Genomic DNA, 19,310 nt, shown 5'->3' with positions numbered 1-19,310 from the left:
CAGGATGGGGGAGGGACAAGAAAGGGTACCCAACTGCCCACCCAGCCTCAAAGCCTGTGGGTGGGTGGGGGGCAGTGACTTGCCTAGGGGTACACAAGCCACCACAGAGTGGCACCATTCAGGAAAGTCTTTAGACCCACCTCAAATGCCAGAGCTGCCAATACAGACACACACAGTCAGAGAAATTGGTTGGTGGGGAAATATGACCCAAGTCTCCCCTTCCCTAAACCTCAGTTTCTCTATCTGCCACCTAAGGGGCCTCTTTTCTTGCTTTTGGGGGATTTTGAAGGGAGTTAAGGAGGAATCTTCTGCATCCATTCTCTCTTTTTTAAATTTTTTTTGAATTTTGCAATTTCTCCCCCCCTTCCCTCCCCCCCTACCCCCCAGAGAAGGCAGTCTGGTAGTCTTTCCATTGTTTCCATGGTATACATTGATCCAATTTGAATGTGTTGAGAGAAAAAAACTTATCATTGAGGAAGTAATAAAATATAACAGATACCAACATTATATAATACACAAGGTAATTTTTTTTTAATTAAAGATAATAGTTCTTGGTCTTTGTTCAAACTCCACAGTTCTTTCTCTGGATACAGACGGTATTCTCCATCTCAGACAGTCCCAAACTGTCCCTGGTTGTTGCTCTGATGGAATGAGCAATTCCATTAAGTTTGATCATCACCCCCACATTCCTGTTATCCACCCCTCCTCTCTTTCCAGACTGACAGAACAGCCTGTGCCTAAGTTGAGAAGAAACTGGGCCTAAGACAGGAGCTGAAGCATGTGGAAGTCTCTGTTCAATAGCACCCTGCTGCTCTTGTGCCTTGCCTTTTTCATATCCTGCTACCTCTACCTGGAGATGGGTGTCTATTCATACCCAACTGGCTTCGCCTCACGTGCTAAAGAGAAGGGAGTTCAGAAGTCATTCCTGAGACAACTGCTGGCCACCAATGTCGATTATGCCTCTAACAGTGAGCAGAATTCTGGCCAAGACTTCCTGAGTGAGTCTCTAGTTTAGGGCAAGATGGCGACGGCAGGTCGCGGTTCATCTCAGAAGATGGCGGCCCCCGCTAATTCCTCCATACATTCACTGGTTTTGCTTTCTTGCATTTCAAATAAAGGATGATCTGGTGGATTGGGTCAGTCGTGACACAGGGGGTCATGGTCAGGATGGCAGCTACTGTGGCCCAGGGCCCACCAAAGCTTATCTCCTTTGATCCTCACACCAACACTGGGAGGTAGATGCTGGGGTGATTTTCACCATGTATAGATAAGAAAATGGAGGTACATAGAGGTTCCATGACTTGCCGAGAATTATAGAGCTAGTAAATAGCTGAGGATGGATTTGAACTCAGATCTTCCTGACTGTAGGTCCCAAGTCTCTCTATACCTGGTCTCTTCGAAAGGCTGATTTCTGCTCCTCCAACTCTGTGCTTGGTGTTTGTACAGATACATCTTGGGTCTGTGGTTGTCCAAGAGCTGTGTGAAGGCCTCTAAGCGGAATGAGAGGTGGGAACCCCTAAAATGGCACTGAGGGGGTCACTGCTGACACATCTGGGCCTCCCCCCAGTGGAAGCATACCCCAGAGAAGGGCAAAGTAGGCAAACCTCAGGCCTCCTATTGGGACACCTTAGAAACACATAAGTCTCCCAGTTCAGGTCTCCAGAGCCTGCTATAGAGACACTGGCATCATCTTGTCTCGGGAAAGATCTGGAAACTGAGTAAGTATGGGTCTGAGCATTAGGAATCTTTCAAAATCAATGGCTCCAAAACAGATTCGTGACCCCACCAGGGGCCTGACAAGCTCAGCCAGAGTCTCAGGGGATGCTTTAGGAGAAGAGAGTATTTACATGCCCCAACCATAGGGAGCAATTCTCTTAAGGCAGCTCTGGATTCCTCCCACACACTTCCCCAAGGCAGCCCTTCCCCCACACACTTCCATGCTCACTGTCACCATAGAGTCCCATGACTTCCAATGACCATTTTCTGGGGGTCTCTGAGTTTTCTAATCCTGGTCTTAGGAACCCGATTTCTGCAAAGGACCACTTGGGGGCACCAGAGAGCTGACTTCCAAGATCAGAAGGGCTCCCAGGTCGGAGATCTCTCTGGTAGGTTCTACTTCCTCCTCATGGGGAGCCCTATGCCTGCCTCACTGGAGGAAGAGATCGGGGGACCCTCAGAAGACAGCCCTAGGACTTGGAGCACTTGTTTCCTTCAAGTTTGGGAGAGAGCGTTGGCATCAGAGAGATGGGGAGGGCTTCTGTTAAGTAATGGGACTTGTGCTGGCCATGGAAGGACCCAGAGGATCTTGCTGTACTGACAAGCACATTGTCCACCACATCTCTCACAGCAATTCTCCCTCTCTCTGTCTCCATCTCACTCTGTCTCTGTTTCTCTCTCCAGCTCTGTATCTTGATCTCACTTTCTCTGTGTCTCTGTCTCTCTGCCTCTGTTGCTCCATCTTTGTGTCTGCTCCCTCTCTCTCTCTCTCTCTCTCTCTCTCTCTCTCTCTCTCTCTCTCCTCCCTTTCTTCCGATTCCTCTCCCTCTCTTGTGTCTCTAACACTGTGACTTAGTTTCTGTTTCTGTTACCGTGTCCTTATTGCTGTCTCTGTTTTGGTTGGTATATATTTTTCTGTTTCTCTTTCTCTCCCTGAGTCTGCCCTGCCCTCTTTGCCCTGCCCTCTCTTTTTTTTCTTTATTGTTTCATCCCCCTACCCCCACCCCAATACAGGCAAAGCTCATTTTGAACATTCATCCAGTTGCAAGTTGATGAGTTCTTCATTTTGCTACCCTCTCTCTTCCTTCCCCCCTCCCAACTGTATGTGCACAGGGGGGTTAACATCTTTCCACCTTAGTCATGGGAAAGAAGAATCTGTGCTAAGGCTGTGGAGGGGTTTTTCCTTGCTTCCAGCAAGAAAAAACAGAAAACATAGCTCCATAACTGGTCTGAGTCCCCTTACTCTCCAAACGGCAGCCTTCCCTCTCCTAACCTCCCCCTGCTGCCCTGACCCCTCTGGCCTCCTCCTCTTGGCCTCCCCCTGCTGCTCTCCCGGGCCTGCCCCCAACTCTGCTGCCCTCAATCCTGTCTCTGTTCTTTGCAGGACGCCTTCGAAACTCCCAGGTGGTGGTCTACCTGACTGAACTGTGGACCAAGGTCCTGGAACTCTTTCCCCGCACAATTTTCTTGGGTTTTGTGCTTTCCTGTGCAATCCTAACCTTTCTCTGCTGCTTCACGTAAGGCACTTCACAGAATGAGTCATAGGAGAATGTGGACTGCATGTGGGGGTGGGGGGAAGGGGGTGGGTAGGGGGGTAGGGAGTGGGGGGGGGGTCCCAAGGCAGGAGCCAGTGGATGGAAGGACAGAGAGAAGGAGAGGAGGGGGCCTTGGGGACAGTGACAAGCAGAGAGGGCCCAGCTGTCCGCCCTTTGGAAAGGTTGTGTCTCTCAGTGCGGGCCTCCAGGAGTTCCAAAGGCAGAGATGTTTAGTCAAATAGAGTCAGGGCCTTACCAGATGACTTTGGATAGCATGAAATGGAAATGGAGCACTTGGTTTCAAAAACCAGCCTCCAAGGTAAAAGAGGGGATAGGTCTAGGGGGAGGAATGTTTATCTGCAGGAAAAGAAGAGAGTTCTAGAACTTGTCCTGGGCCTTCCCTAAGAGGGATCAGTAGGTTGGGTGGGCAGAGAGATCCAGTAGAGTCTGGAACCCAGAGGGCCAGAGTCCTGTCTCAAAGTCATCTTCTCCGCTTAAGAACATATGGACCATTGTGCCTCAGAAGGAGATTTCTAAACCATTTTGGAATAGATTTACAAGGAACCAACCTCTGCTCTAAGGAAAGAGTTTCCACCAAGGCAGGCCAACACAGGTCCAGCCCCTCCTAGAGAGAAGTCCTGCTAGATAGACCTAGGTCTTCCTGGCTGCCCTGCCAGTCCTCCAGCCACGAGGGCCACCCACCTATTGCCATAGCTGAAGAAATGCTAGGGGGAGGTACCACAAGGGGCAGCCCTTCCAATTAATCCTGTACCCCTGTCACCAAGCTCTCTTGTGACTCTACCCTTGAGAACCCACTCAAAAGGCTTCAGGAGAGAGCCAGGCCCCACTTGCCATGTCCATTTCAGTAGCCTGGTGCAAAGGAAATACCTTCGGTGGAAGTAAACTCCCCTCCTCATCCTCAGTCACTGGCTTGTAGAATGTCGAAAGAAGCCCTCAACCTTTTGGGAGGACTTGGCCAAGCCTCTTCCTGGGGTCTTGGTCACTTTTCTTGCAAAGCCCACTCTTCTGGCCTCTTGGGCCAAAGGTAACTTCGGGTTACTTACTTATTAAAGGGCTTCTCCTAGAAATGGGGCAGCCATACATGGTGGTGTGTGTTGCCCAGGCATTGCTGGCATCTCCATGGGCCTGCCAACATGTGGCTCCTAGAGACCCATGAAGAAATATCCCTAGAGTCTCTCCTGCCCATCCTTCTTTCTCCAAGGGAGACTGACTCCCGCCAGGAGATCGGAGACAGAGACTGGCCATTCTGTTCTCCTTAGATAGAGTACATGGTCCAACATAGATATCCAAGGTTGAATTCCCTTTCTACCAAATGGCAGTTCCATGAAAAACCACAGGAACTAAATTGCAAATCAACCCAGTTATCAAAGACGATGAAGTGAGCAAAGTATCCAGAAGGGAAGACATGCCAGACAATAGAGTCAATGAGCTCTCCCAATGGGAGTCAGCTAGCTTAGCTCAACCAAGACAGTTTTCACCCAAAGGGAAATCCCCCAGTCTTTAGTGTAGGAGGCTGAGGATAGGGACATGACAGAGGCGCCAGCTCCTCTCCATGTCAACTTTGTCCTGAAGTCTTTCTGTCCACTTAAGGATCTTTCTCTGAAAAGAATATAGAACTGCAAGTGTCCCCTATCAAAGCTGAAAACCAGAGGGAGCCTCTCTCTGCCTCTCCTAAGTCTGGAACCCCAAGTTACAAAAGGAAAACAACATTTAAGGAAAAAAACAACTTTGCAGTGACTATCTCTGGAGGACAATCGAGAAAATAAGATTGATTTTTGTTTTTTTTTTTTGAAAGGCAATGGAGTTAAGTGACTTGCCCAAGGTCACATAGCTATGTAATTATTGAAGGATCTGAGGCTGGATTTGAACTCAGGTCTTCCTGACTCCAGGGCTGATGCTCTCTCCACTGTGCCACTGAGCTGCCCCCAAATAAGGAGATTATAATCCTCTTTTTCTATTCTTTGGATACGGAAGTATACATATCTGTTGGTGTTTGTCAAGGTTACAGCTTTTAAAAAGAAAAACAATTGGGGGAAGCAAAGAAAAAGAATCTTGGATCTGAAATTAGGAAACCTTGGTTTCCATCCCAGCTCTGTCACTTAGTTACTTGGGTGACCTTGATCAAATTGCTTCATTTATGCCTTAGTTTCCTCATCTGTAAGTTGAACCAGTTGACCTCCAAGGTCCCTTCCATTTCTGAAGCTGATGAATCTTAGGAAGTTGGCTCTGAAGATGATGATGGTGATGATAATATTTATCCTTTGTTCTTGAGGAAGACCGACATCAGGGAGGTGATGCCATGATAAGCATGGATTGGAGTGAGGGGGTGCTGTCCAAAGTCACTAGCCTCGCTTTCTCCTCCAGAGCCATCTGGGTCCAGGGATCACATAGGAATGAGGACAACTGGAGATGGCCCTGGATGCAAGGCAATCAGGGTGAAGTGACTTGCTCAAGGTCACACGGCTAGTAAATGGCAAACTGTCTGAACCTGCATTCGAGCTCAGGTCCTCCTACTCCAAAGCCAGTGCTCTATCCACTGCATCACCCAGATACCCTAGCAATTTAGCAGGTTATTTAGAGTAGGTTAATATAACCATCCTCCACTAAGGCTTACTCCAAAGGAAAGCTTCCAGATGGCTTGAAGGGGAGCCTGGTAGAACCCAGGTTCCTAGGTTAGGCAAGCTTTGAGGGGGCCCTTCCAGGGATAGAGCTCTCAATCTCAGCCTCCCTAAAAGTAAACATAGAATGGCATCTTCATTACCAGATTGATCATAACATGATGGAGTTTTTAGACCCACCGATAATTGAAGTCATTGCCCAAGACCTGGAGGGACTGGAGGGCTCATTTATAAAATACTTTGTTTTCCCTCTGTTTTTCCATCAAAAAACAAAGGGCAGGGGCGGCTAGGTGGCGCAGTGAATAAAGCACCAGCCCTGGAGTCAGGAGTACCTGGGTTCAAGTCTGGTCTCAGACACTTAATAATTAATTGCCTAGCTGTGTGTCTTGGGCAAGTCACTTAACCCCATTTGCCTTGCAAAAACCTAAAAAACAAAACAAACAAAAAACAAAGGGCATTGCAATACACACAAAAAGACACAGAAAGATGATTCTCCATGAAGCCAAGACTATCCATTTCACCTCACTCACTGCTTTGGTTTTTTAAACATGTGATTCATTCTGCACATTACTCTCCAACTTGTCTTGTTGGTCTGCACACTCTTCTGGTCTGTTTAATGCAGTAAAAAAGTCCCAATGTATCTATTTTTTTTTATTTTGGAGGGTGGGAAGCATCATTACTTTCCAATTCCTTCTCATTCTGACTCTACCCATTAAAAGCTGAGAGAAACAGGGAAAAAATCCTTTTGACAATTATTAGAGTGAAGCAAAATAAATGTGCCAGTGACTGTGGACTCAAAGCATGTCTCTTTGAGTCCATCCTCTCTCTGATTCCCCTTCAGTTTTCTGGAGATGTGATTGGTCACTGCATTGATCAGATTTAATAAGTCCTTTGAATATAATTTCCTTATCAATATTGTCCTCCATATAGAAATGATTCTGCTTCTGCTCACTTTCCTCTGACTCTGTTACTGTTTCTTTTCTTTTTTTTGTTTTTGTTGCAAGGCAGTGGGGTTAAGTGGCTTGCCCAAGACCACACAGCTAGATAATTATTAAGTGTCTGAAGCCAGAATTGAACTCAGGTCCTCCTGACTCCAGGGCCGGTGCTCTATCCACTGTGCCACTTAGCTGCCCCTCAGCTACTGTTTCCCAAGATACTCTGAAATCATCACTTTTGTCATTTCTTAAGTTTCAATAATATCGGATTACATCTGTATATCACGGTGTGTTCAGCCATTCCCCAGCACACGATCAACCAATTTGTAGGTCTTTGTTACCACAAAAAGTGCTATGATGGATATTTTTGTACATTTGGGTTAATTTCCTTTGTCTTCGACCTCTTTAGAGTATATGACTAGTAGTGGTTTTACTGGCTCCAAGACTAAGGGACTTTTGGAGTTATTCCTTCCCAGACTAGTTGGACCAATTCACAACTCCATTAACAATTCATCAATATAGTTATCTTCTCTTGACTTTACAATCTCATAATTGCTCTTTTCTTTTGGCAAGGTAATGGGGTTAAGTGACTGACCCAAGGTCACACTACTAGATAATTATTAAACCTATGAGGCTGGCTTTGAACTCAGGTCCTCCTGACTCCAGGGCCGGTGCTCTATCCACTGTAGCGCCACCTAACTGTCCCTTTATAATTGTCCTTTTTTGTCATCTTTACCAAGCTGATGGTTGTCAGTTGTACTTCAGGGTTGTATTAATTAATTTGCATTTCTTTTGTGGTTATTTGATTTGTTGTTAGCTTGCCTTTCATTTCAGAACTGACCAAAAATCCTATTAGGGAATGTCTCTTGCTCTTAGATGTCAATCCTTAATCTGAATAATTTGTGCAAAGCTTTTTCCCCACATTATTCTTCTAATTTCCATGACTTTGATCTTCTTTGAAAAGATACTCTATATCATAAAAATGGTCTCTTTGATCTTTTATGACCATTTCTATCCCTTGTTTGATCAATAACTCTATCCCTCTTCATGAAAATGATGAAAAAATCTGGAAAGGTCCTGGATAAGTGATAAGGAAACATGGTTGGTTAGTTGTCCGTCATTCTCAGAGGGGACCGATATGGCATCACTCTGTTGGAGTCAAGGGACAGCATGTTTGACTATGGCTGATCAGATGAATATGAACTCAGAGGACTCTATCACAGGTCAGGTACACATTTGCCCAGTTCATGTTTCTTGTGAGCTACTTCAATTCTGCTTCACTCATAGAACTGAGTGACATCTTGGATGCAGACACTCCAAGCCAGGCAGTCCTGTGCCAGTGTCTCCCATATCTCACAACTCAATGATTCCAAAGCTCTTCAGAGAGATCTTGAGAGGGTCCTTGTATTACTTCTTCTGACTACCATGTGATTGCCTTATGTGAGTTCTCCATAAATCGGTCTTTAAGGCAAGCATGTTTGGTCTCTGAACTATGTGGCCAGTCCAATGAAGTCACGCTCCCTGTAGTAGCATTTTGAATACTTGGCAGTTTCATTCAAGAAAGGACCTTGGTGTCTGGGATCTTCTCCTGCCTGGTGGGTGATCTTCAGCATCTTCCTAAGACAACTCAAATGGATTCAGAGATTTCGTTTCCTGACATGGCGCTGGTAGATTGTCCAGGCATACAGCAATGAGGTCAGTACAATGACTTCAGTTGGATAGTCAGTCTAATACCTCTTCTCTCCCACACTTTTTTTTGAAGTCTCTTAAACACTGAACTAGTTCTGACACAATAGCTCTGTCAATCTCATTATTAATTTATACCTCCAAGGGAAGTGAACTTATCCACATATTCAAAACTTCTCCATTTGTTGTCATCATTGGCTCCACATCTGGATGTGTGGCTGATGGAGCACCTGGGTTTTCTTGGTGTTCATTGTTAGGCCAAAATGAGCCCAAGCAGCAGAGAATCGAGCCACACTTTGTTGCATCTCAGTTTCAGAGGCAGCATATACAAACCAAAGATCATGAACCAACCCTCTCTCCACTTTGGCCTTGGCTTGGAGCCTTTTTAAATTGAAGAACTGACCATTAGTGTGGTAGCTGACCTTGAGGCCTTTTTGGTCCTCAGTGACAACATTGCTGAAAACATCCTGCTAAAGAGTATGGGAGCAAGGACACATTCTTGTTTTTCTCCATTGGTGACTGGAAAATCTCAAGAGCATCATTCACTATCCAGAACCCAAGCAAGCATGCTGTCATGAGATGGATATATTGATCATGGCTCTGAACCCCCACATTTTGATAATTTCCCATAAGCCCTCATGACTGACAGTATTCTAGGTCTTGATCAGATGGACAAACATTGTGTACAGAACTCTTCTGCTCCTGGCATTTCTCCTGGAGTTATCTGGCAGCAGATACAACCATTGCTTGGCCTTTTTTGAAGCCACACTGGCAGTCAAATAAATGGCCATCTTCCAGGTGAAGGATCAGCCTATGAAGGAGGACTGCCAACAGTGACTCAAGAGAGATCACCCTTCTCCACCCCCACCTTGCCCCATGATTATCACTTATTACCAGGAGGCACCCTTGAACTCCTAGGAGATAACCTCTTGCCACATAACATGGAAATTTTCAGTCGATTTTTTGGGGGGAGATGGGGTTTGGCAAGGCAATGGGGTTAAGTGACTTGCCTAAGGCCACACAGCTAAGTTAGCATTAAGTGTCTAAGACTGGATTTGAACTCTGGTCCAGCACTCTGCATCACACATCTTGTCTATCTCTTCTCTTTACAATGGCATAGCCTATTAAAAGCTAATGTTTGCTTTGAGGGTGCATCCAAGAAGTTAATTGCATTTAGGTGAATGGAAGATAGTGTTGGTGATGAGAAGTTCCAAAGAGACACAAGTGGTCAGTAGTAAATGACTATTGTTTTTGTTGTTTCCAATTTCGTTCCTCCCAAAGACTCCAGGTCTCTTTCATTAAAGTCATCCAGACTTACAAGGTCGTCCTCTTTTGGCCCATTGATAAGTGTCTCCGGGTCTTCATGAATTTTTTCTTTAAAGGGGGTGGCTAGGTGGCTAGGTGGTGTAGTGGATAAAGCTCCAGCCCTGGAGTCAGGAGGACCTGGGTTCAAATCCGGTCTCAGACACTTAATAATGACCTAGCTGTGTGGCCTTGGGCAAGTCACTTATCCCCGTTTGCCTTGCAAAAACCTAAAAAAAAATTTTTTTTTCTTTAATCTCATCAGAGTCCATCATGGTGAGAGTAGAGACACTGATGATGGTGGTCTGGGACTTTCCTGTAAGTTGCAACCACATTATTATGAATCTGTCCTTCACTCCTATTGGGGGACATACAAGGATTTTGTCTAGATTAGTTTTGATCACAAAACCTACCCCAGCTTCATGGCACTCCCCTTCACTGTGTATATCCAGCTCCTACTTCAGTCAGCTGGCTTACATTTGGCAGCCTTGTCTCACTCAGGACTGTTGTTTGGCATTCTCATGCAACCAGAGCTGTTTGTCAGATATACTGGATTTGGTGTTGATTAGAATTAGGCACACTTCCATATTCTGATGGTGAGTGGAATCATCTTTGCCAAATATTTTGTATATTTGTTTGCACATCTTGACCGCAGGGTGGAATCCCCTGCCCGCAGAAGTAACCAGGCCAAGGTTGGGTAAGCAGCCAATTTTAGAGCACCTTTTCCAGCCCCTAACACCAGGAGGTGAGCAGCGTGATCCTTCAAAGGACCCCTCAGTCACGGGGGGAGGGAGGGGGGGAGGCTGCCAAATCCCGACCCTATGACCTGTGGCCACTTGTGTGCAGGGTTGTGACTACAGCTCCCAGTGCATCCACACCGGTTGCTTCATCACTTGCCTGTCATCACAGGACTCTGAGGTAGGATGGTAAAGTGGTGTGAGTGAAGTCTTTTGATTTGTGTGTAAATTGGATTGAAGTGAGACAGAGTTGCAGGAAGTCTCTCTTCCAGTCATCAGAGTCCAGTGGCAGGACAAGTCAAGATGATTGGTCCTAGCTCAGGATGCAGTGGCTGACCTTGGTGTCTTCAGTGTCTAACCAAGCTCTAAGTGACCTGCTTCAACTGCCTGGAACAAAATGTTCTCATTGCCCATTCCACCAGGGGAAGTCTTCACCTGCTCAGGGTAGACACTCTCCACCTGGTTTAGCCCACCTGCCAAAATGGTTTCCTGGGGTGCATGCTCCAGCTTCTTGGAGCCACAGGGGAGAGCTGGGGGGCTCAGGTGGACAGCAAAGGTGGAAAGTAGACCTCACCTCATCAAAAGCCATGTGGGGGCGGCTAGGTGGCACAGTGGATAAAGCACCAGTCCTGGAGTCAGGAGTACCTGAGTTCAAATCTGACCTCAGACACTTAATAATTACCTAGCTGTGTGGCCTTTGGGCAAGCCACTTAACCCCACTGCCTTGAAAAAAAACCCTAAAAAAAAAGTCATGTGCAAGGGTCAGCTGCCAGCCCTGGAGTCAGGAGGACCTGAGTTCAAATTTGATCTCAGACACTTAATAATTACCTAGCTGTGCGACCTTGGGCAAGCCACTTAGCCCCACTGCTTTGCAACAAAAACTAAAGAAAAAGTCATGTGCAAGTGAAGCTTAGAAAGATGCAGGGTTAAAAAAATGAAAAGAATTACTTTCCTAGAAAAACTTGAGTTTTGGGGAGGGGACTGAATTTTTAATGTAAGAGGACTTTCGAATATCCCTGCTGAAAAGACTAGAGGTGTAGAGAAGCTGTGAAACACAACAATTCAGAGAAATCTAAAAAGGCAAACTAACAATAAATACTTATGTTTTAATATGGGAAGATGATCCATGTGTCCCTTCTGAACCAATATGGTAAGGGTCATAGAGGAAGTGGGATTAGACAAGACTTGGGGAAATTCTGTTATGTCTTGATGATCCTAAGAATGGAAAGAAAGAGGAAGAGGAATACTGGGGGGGGGGGGGGTAAAGAAAGAAGAAATGATTTCACATAATGAAGGTGCCTAAGGAGACATCCACATAAGCAAGAAGAAATGGGGTGGGGGCAGCAATTGACTCTTCAACCTCACTGTCATCTGAGTTGGTCAAAGGAAGACACACACACACACACACACACACACACACACACACACACACACATTTCATTTAATGGAGAAATAGGAGAGAAAGGGGAGGAATTAGTTCTGAGCCAAAAAAAAACTCAATTAAGGATGTTCAAAAATATAGCAGCTCTTTTTTTGAGGTTGTAAAGAATTGGAAACTGAGGTGATGCCCATCAATTGGGAAATGACTGCATAAGTTATGGTAGGGGGTGTAATGAAATGCTAATGCGCTGTAAAGAAATGATGAAGGGGACAGTTTCAGAAAACCTGGGCAAAGTGAACAGAACCAGGAGAACTAGACAAACAATTTGAAAGGAATAGAAACTCTGATCAATGTAATGACCTACCATGATTGACTAGGATTAATGATGAAACATACACTACTTCCCTCCTATTAGAGAAACGAGGGATTCAGAGTAACAAATGAAACAAATGTTTTTGGACACAGAGAATGTAAACATTTGTTTGACTTGACTATCCATGCTTGCAATTGGGTTTTTTGTTTCCTCTAAAGGAGGGGTGGGCGGTTGGAGTGGAAAGAAAGCAAATTGAAATATAAAAAAATGCATATATCATTGTTGACTTTATAGCCCAGTCATTTCCCATCGCCACCCTCAAACTGAACTTTCTCTTCTGACAAAGAACTAAGCAAAAATATCTATGACACAGATTTTTGTCTGATCATGTAGATAATGTTCAACCTACTTAGCAATTCCTCACCTTTCTGATGTGAAGGAACAAGGATGTTCCCTTATGAAATACCCCCCCACACACACACACAGGCACACAAACATCTCTTCTTAACTCTTGCTTCAGCTCTTCTAAGAATTCTAGTTGAATTTTGGACTCAAGCTGTGGGTTTCTTTCCCCCTCGGGCTTTGTAGATGTTTTGGAGTCATTCTTTTTCTGGGTTTGGATCTTGAGTGTCCCTATCAGCTTAATAGCTTTTTATGCTGGGATTCTATTTTTGTTTGTTGTTTGTCCATTTCTCCAGCATATTGCCTGACTTTGAACTGGATGTTAGAGTTAAGTTCTGGGAACTTCTGGAGAAAAGATCTGAACTGGTTCCGTTGTTGCTTTCTGGGTGTATTGTGATGTTTTTCCAGGATCTTAGGACTAGGTCAGACTGGGGACCCCCCCCCCAGAATAGGCTGGTCCAGGGTCACGGGGGGGGGGGGGGGGGGGGGGGCGCTGCCCTATGGTTTGGCTCCTGCAAGTTCCTGACCTGCTCTGAGTGACTGCTACTGGCCTCGCCCTAAGCAGCTGGTGGGGCAAAACTGCGGCTTCACAGGAATGCCATTGTGAAATTTGGGGCTGGGCTTCCCACCCTGACTGGTCTGGATGTTGGAACTGGTCCCAGACGCCTTTGCTTGCCGCTGGCTTCTTTCTTGGTCCACTGCCCAGGGCCACCCGATCTGAGAATGTCACAGTTTCCAGTTTGGGACTACTATGAAAAGAATTGTTAGAAGGCTTTTTGTTCATAGGAATCCTGTTCCTCCTTTTCCAGCTTTCATCCTTGTTTTCTCAAGGACATTTAAAAAGAAATTTCTTCATGGTTTCTTTAATGGTAGGATTGGGCTTGTGCTTGTTGGCTTTGGTTATCGGATTTTTCTTTTTTTTCCTTTTTTTTTTTTTTTACCTTTCTGTCATCCAGGATGTTTGAGAAGCAGGTCTGCCTAGAAATCTGGTCAACACATTCTTTTTGTTTCTTGTTTTGGAAGGCAATGGGGTTAAGAGGCTTGCCCAAGGCCACCCGGCTAGGTCCATCTGGCCGCCCGCCCCAAGGTCCCCACATTCTTGATCTGTCTTTTTCCTTTTTTGGCCAACTAGGTCACCCCAGGCTGTATCCTGAGTGACCAGAGCATTCCATTGCCTCCAGCATTTTCTGCTGGGTGGAGATCAGTCTTTTGTTGTTCGAATTTCCTTCCCTTTCTAGTTGAAAGTATTTCTCCTAGTTGCTCCTTTGAGCACATTTTTTTGTTGTTTTGGGGATTGTTTGTCAATGGAGCTGGTGTCTGGAAATGTGCGATTGAGGGGTTTGGGGTTTGTGGCTTTTTGTTTTTCCTTTGGCTATTGGTGTATTCTTTTTCCTGGGACTGTGACCTGACGCTCTGGGCAGCTTTCTTGTATTACTTCCTGCAGGACGGTTTTTTCTCTTGACTTGTCCCTCTGCATGTCTTTGAGATCCTTATTGACGCTTGTTTGGAGGAGATGCTTTCTTTGAACTTTATTGCTTTTTTTTTTTTTGCATCTCTTCTTTCTAGTGAGTTTTCACTTCTAAGGATTTACATCCCAATGACTTCTCGTCCCTTTTGTTTCTTTGCTCTGGCTAGGCATTGTGGATTTTCCTCTCTTGCCCATTATTTTGGTTCTCACCATTCTTCTTTTTTTAAACCATTCCAGAACTTCTGGCTGTGGCCTCATGTGCAGAATTCTCTGGGTCCTCTGCTCTGGTTAGCCAATATTGATTTTCTTTCCTTCATCATCTTCAGGGATGCCAGAACTGCACTAGACCTGATTCCCTTCTGCTCTTAATGTTTTTTTTTCCCCTGTTGATTTATCTGCTTATGTTCCAGGGCTTTGATTTTTCTTTCCCTTAAGATCTTTGGTAATTTCAGACTTTCTTCCTCATTTTCCCCTCTTGCCTATGGAACTATTGGGATGGAACTCTTTCTTTCTTAATATAGATGGATTCCCTGCACTATGGGAGGGGATGGATGGCAGAATTGGCAAGAGACCAGAGGGTTCCAGCCTTCAATAGTCCCCTTGGAGCGCCTCTTAGGACCTTTTCAAGGCCAGTCCCTTTTAGGACTCTCGGAGTACCAGCTTTCCGGCAGGACTCTTGATGCTTTGAGTCACTTCAGGCTCTTTTGATTTTCAGTTTGAAGAGAGAAGATGGATGAAGTCAACCCCCTTCCAGGTTGCCGAAGGGAGACTAAGACTCTGGGAAGACTTGAGAGGAGCCAGCAGTCTCCATCATGTCCCTCTTCTCAGCTGGCTACCCCCAGAGACTTCACAGTTTCCCCTTGGATCCAAGCCCCCCTCTCCTGTTGGACTGAGTGACTTTGCTCCCAATGGGAGAGCTCTGTTCCTGGCCACATGCCATGCATACCTCTTCTGATTTCGGCTTGGCTCTGATTTGGACAGAGGGGCTTCCTAATCATTCACTCTGTGTGCACATTGTAGACCAGGTATTCTGTGAGAAAGGGATCAAGCCTTGACTTCAGAGCTTGGGGTCCCTCTTTCCCCCAGAAATGACAAAAGGATCAGAAAGGAGATGGAACCCAATTCCTTCCATCGATGAATGACATAGAAGGGGCTCAGGTAGATCTGCTTTTCACCTGGTACCCCCTTCTCTATAAGGAGAGCAGAGTGGGGACCTCCAGCTCTAACGTCCCACTTCCCCTCCTGGCAGGAATGAAAGTCTCCTTTTGGGGAAGGGTGGAGAGAGAAGCAGACATCTAGTTTGCCTCTTCCCTTTAAACCACACACCACAGCTGGGTCTCCCTAAATGGCTCTTTCTTCCTACACCATCTTTCTGAGTTCCTCCCCTTTGATGGAGGTTTCTCCGAGGGCTGGATGTCAAAATTTTTCAGCCTTTTCCCATGCTGCTTATTCCATACTGTTGAACCTTTTCTGGTTCAAGTGATTTCTAGTGATGGCCTAGGTCAGAGGACCAGTTGGATGTTGGACTCTTTCCCTCAAGTTCCTTAAGAGTTTTGTACATTCTTCACCTCTTCCCCACCCATGCTGTTGGTCACCTCTGATCTTCAGGTCTCTGGTTCCAGAGCACAGAACACTGTCCCATTTCTACCATTTGTAATTTGCATGTTCAAGGTGCTGGGAGAAGTGGGGGGGGGGCGCGCGGCACGGGGTGGGGGGGGGGGATAGGAGTGTGGAGTTGAGTTCTTTTGTAAGCCCCTGTTCAGCTCTGTGGCTGGAAGCAGATTGGTTGTGCAAGCATTAGGGGTTAGGGAATATGAACCTGTTGGTTCTTTTTTGTTGGTGTCCTAAGCCATTGGAGACAGCTGAAATGGCTTTCTCTAGAGCATTATTCTTACTTTGGAGAAGTCTGAGAGATCTTAGGATCAGAGAAAATAGGACTCATTCTCCATCTTGCCGGTCATGCGATTCAGAAAGTCCTCTCTGCTCTTAAAGAGTCTTCTGATCTGTGATCCTCAAGTCATTTTTCCATGCATTTGATGGGGAGTGGAGTGAGTTCTCAGTGGATGAAGTGGAGACTCAGACAGAATCATTTGCTTAGACAGGTAGTGAGTGGTAGAGCCCTAGGCCAAGGGCCCCTTTGGCCTGCCAGAGAGCTCCCCGCTTCTTTTGGGAACCTGGAATGTACTCAGAACTAACCATTCACTGAAGCAATCGTTCAGAAAAGTTATGGTGAACTTCAGATCATTATTGTCGGAGATGGTCAATATGGAGGCAAGTTGATTGGTACTCTTGGGTTGACCTGGAGCCAAACAGGACAAGGGTAAACCTGGTCTTCATGCCAGCTCTTCCAGTCCTTTCATAGAGCTTTCCTTGTGTTGTATTCTGAGCATGTGAATGCTGGAGAAGGCTTTCCAGATTGGGGAATAGGCCTGTTCTTTCCCCCTGGACCCTGCTTCTAGCCCTAGTCTTTTTCTTTTGCTCAGTTTCCTTTTATATCTCAGTATTGCTTTCTCTGTCCCCAGGTATTGCATGAATGAATTAAGCAAGTGATCACCTCCTAGGAAGGTTTCTCTACAGTTCACTGCAGGGATCCAGTTTGTCACCTCGGATCCCCAAGGAAAGAAGTTTTCAAGTAATGATGTCTTTTAGTTCTCTGTATTAAATGCAGTAGTTGAAAACATTTTTTTGGGCTTCCATTTATTCTGAGTGGAGTTTTGGCTGCAGATTGGTACTGATCAAATGTGATCCTAGGGGCCTGATCGATCCCAAAGAGGCAGTTTCTCTCTTAGGCTCATTGTCATCCCCCACCTTACCAGTTAGCGTTTTCCAGGAAAATCTCTACCATGAAGTGTGGACATCTCTGATGATCTGGGTTTCTTTAACAAGTTGCAGACCCCCTCTGGGAAGAAATCTTGAGTTTCCATGGAAAATCCCTTCTCAGCAGCCAGTGCTTGCCAGAGAAAGGAATGACTGGGCTCTCACATCCTGACTTCCTTTGGATATAAGCCCAGGTCAGAGAGTAACCTTCCTGAGAATGGATTTTCCATGGAAGCTCAGAGTAGTGATCCCCATTTTGCAGATGAAGAAACAAAGGCAAAAAAAAAGGTTTAGTGACTTGGCCAGGGCCATACAACTAGTAAATCTGAGAGGTCACATTTGAACTCAGGTCTTTCTGACTTGAGGCTGAGCATTTTTTCCACTGTGCCCCCTATCTACTTCTAGACCTGTCAGATGGAGTATTCCCAAAGAGAGTTATTTCTCAAGGAAGATGATACTTTGACCAATGCATACAAAGTATGGTTCCTGACATCTTCAATGGGGTAGTTACAATTCACACATGAAGATGATGCTGATAGGAGGGGTCATATAGAGAATAGTTTACCATTTTAGAAGCATTTACTACACATTTTGACCCTCATAGTAATCATGGGAGGTGGGCACTATGTCCTGGCTAGTATTGTCTTCTGGGTAAGTGACAGATTCTCAGAGAAGGGTCTGCTATGGTTAGAAAGGTGGAAGTATTTGTCTTCTCCTCCTCACCACTATCCGTCCTGCTTCCTTCCATTGTAGTCCTCCTCTCATTTATCCAAAGAGGCTTTAACCATCAGCAGCCACTGCTAAGAACCTGCCACTAGGCACCTGGAGGGAAAGTCAGAATTTTGGCAAGTAGGTCATTACCCTGTTCACCCAAGTCATCACTCATCTCCCTTCATGTCTCCAGACGCAAATAACCGTGGAGATCAGGGAATAGTCAGGCTTCCAAGTGGGTGCACTCAGTCATCCTGATGGAGAGGAAGGAACCCCTGTGGAGTTGCTCCTTTGGGGGCCATGCACAAAGGAACATTCTTGTCTCCAAAATGCTTGGCTCAATCAAGTGGTTTAACATTGGAAATTGATGTCGTTTTATTTTAGTTTGATATTTTACTTTCCCAATGACATGTAGAGATAGTTTTCAAAATTCATTTTTTTAAATTTAAATATCTTTTTTGTTTTTCTAATACATACAATGATTGTTTTTAGTCATTGAGTTCTGGGGGCAAGGTTTGGAGTTTTACTCTTTTTTTCACTCCCTCCTTTCCCTCTCCCCTTCCTCTGACAGAAAGTAATCTGATGTAGGGTTTAGATTTACTAGCATAGATTGATAACTTAGTTCCATCTTGAACATGTGAGAAAGAACACATTAGGAAAAAAAAGAAAATATTAGAGAAGAAGAAATGAAATCATATGGAAGACAACTTTTAGTAATGGGGTATAATTAATGCTGGTCTTCATTGAAACTGCACAGGTCCTTCTGTGGATAAGGATGGTATTTGCATCACCTTTGTTTTAGAATTGTCTTTCATTATTGCACTGATGGAATGAGCAAGTCCATCATGGTTGATTATCCCTCCATGTTGTCATTAATGTGTATAATGGTTGGGTTCTGCTCACTTTCCTCTGCATCAGTTAACCGTGAGTCTTCCCAGGCTTCTCTGCAATCCTGCCTTTCCTGACTTCTTGTAGAACCATAGTGTTCCATTACATCCCTATGGCCCCATTTATTTAGCCATTTGCCAGTGGATGGCAGACCCTCAATTTCCAGGTCGTTGTCACTACATAAAGTGGGCTTTTTCCTCTTTTTTATGCTGTGTGGGCTATAGATCCAGTAGGGGTCTTGCTGGGTTCAGGGGGATGCAGAGTGTGCTTGCCCTGCAAGCTGTTCTCCAGAAGGGTTGGATTGATTCATATCAACACGCATGTTTGGAAAGTTTTCACCCTCCTTTTTGTGTGCCATTCCTGAGCCGGCAATCACCATTTTGTTAAGGGGATTTCCGATTAGTGAAAGAAGAAACAGGACAAAAATTGGGCAAGAAAAACACCCAAATGAACTTTAAGGAAATAAAGCTCATCTGATTTGGTCTGCCGGCTGTCTCCAAACTTTTTTAGACGTGGCTGCTATTTTCCAATTGATTGTGGTTTTTTTTGGGGGGGGGTTATATAAAAGAAAAAGCTTGGCCATTCACTTGGCCATGGCCCCCCTAGGCTCATGGGGCTCTGTGGGTCCAACTGAGTTCTGTTTGTATCTGCAGCGCAGTGCTGAGGGCATGGTAGGCTATCATCGGTCATTTGGGCAGGGCCTTCTTGACAGGGAGCCGCCCCCCAAATACAAAAATGAGCTAGAAGGCTGTGTGAAGCTCGGTGGTGTTGCAGTGGCTA

The sequence above is a fragment of the Macrotis lagotis genome, chromosome X, assembly GCF_037893015.1.
Source record: "Macrotis lagotis isolate mMagLag1 chromosome X, bilby.v1.9.chrom.fasta, whole genome shotgun sequence".
Taxonomy (NCBI): domain Eukaryota; kingdom Metazoa; phylum Chordata; class Mammalia; order Peramelemorphia; family Peramelidae; genus Macrotis; species Macrotis lagotis.
This window is presented reverse-complemented; position numbering follows the sequence as displayed.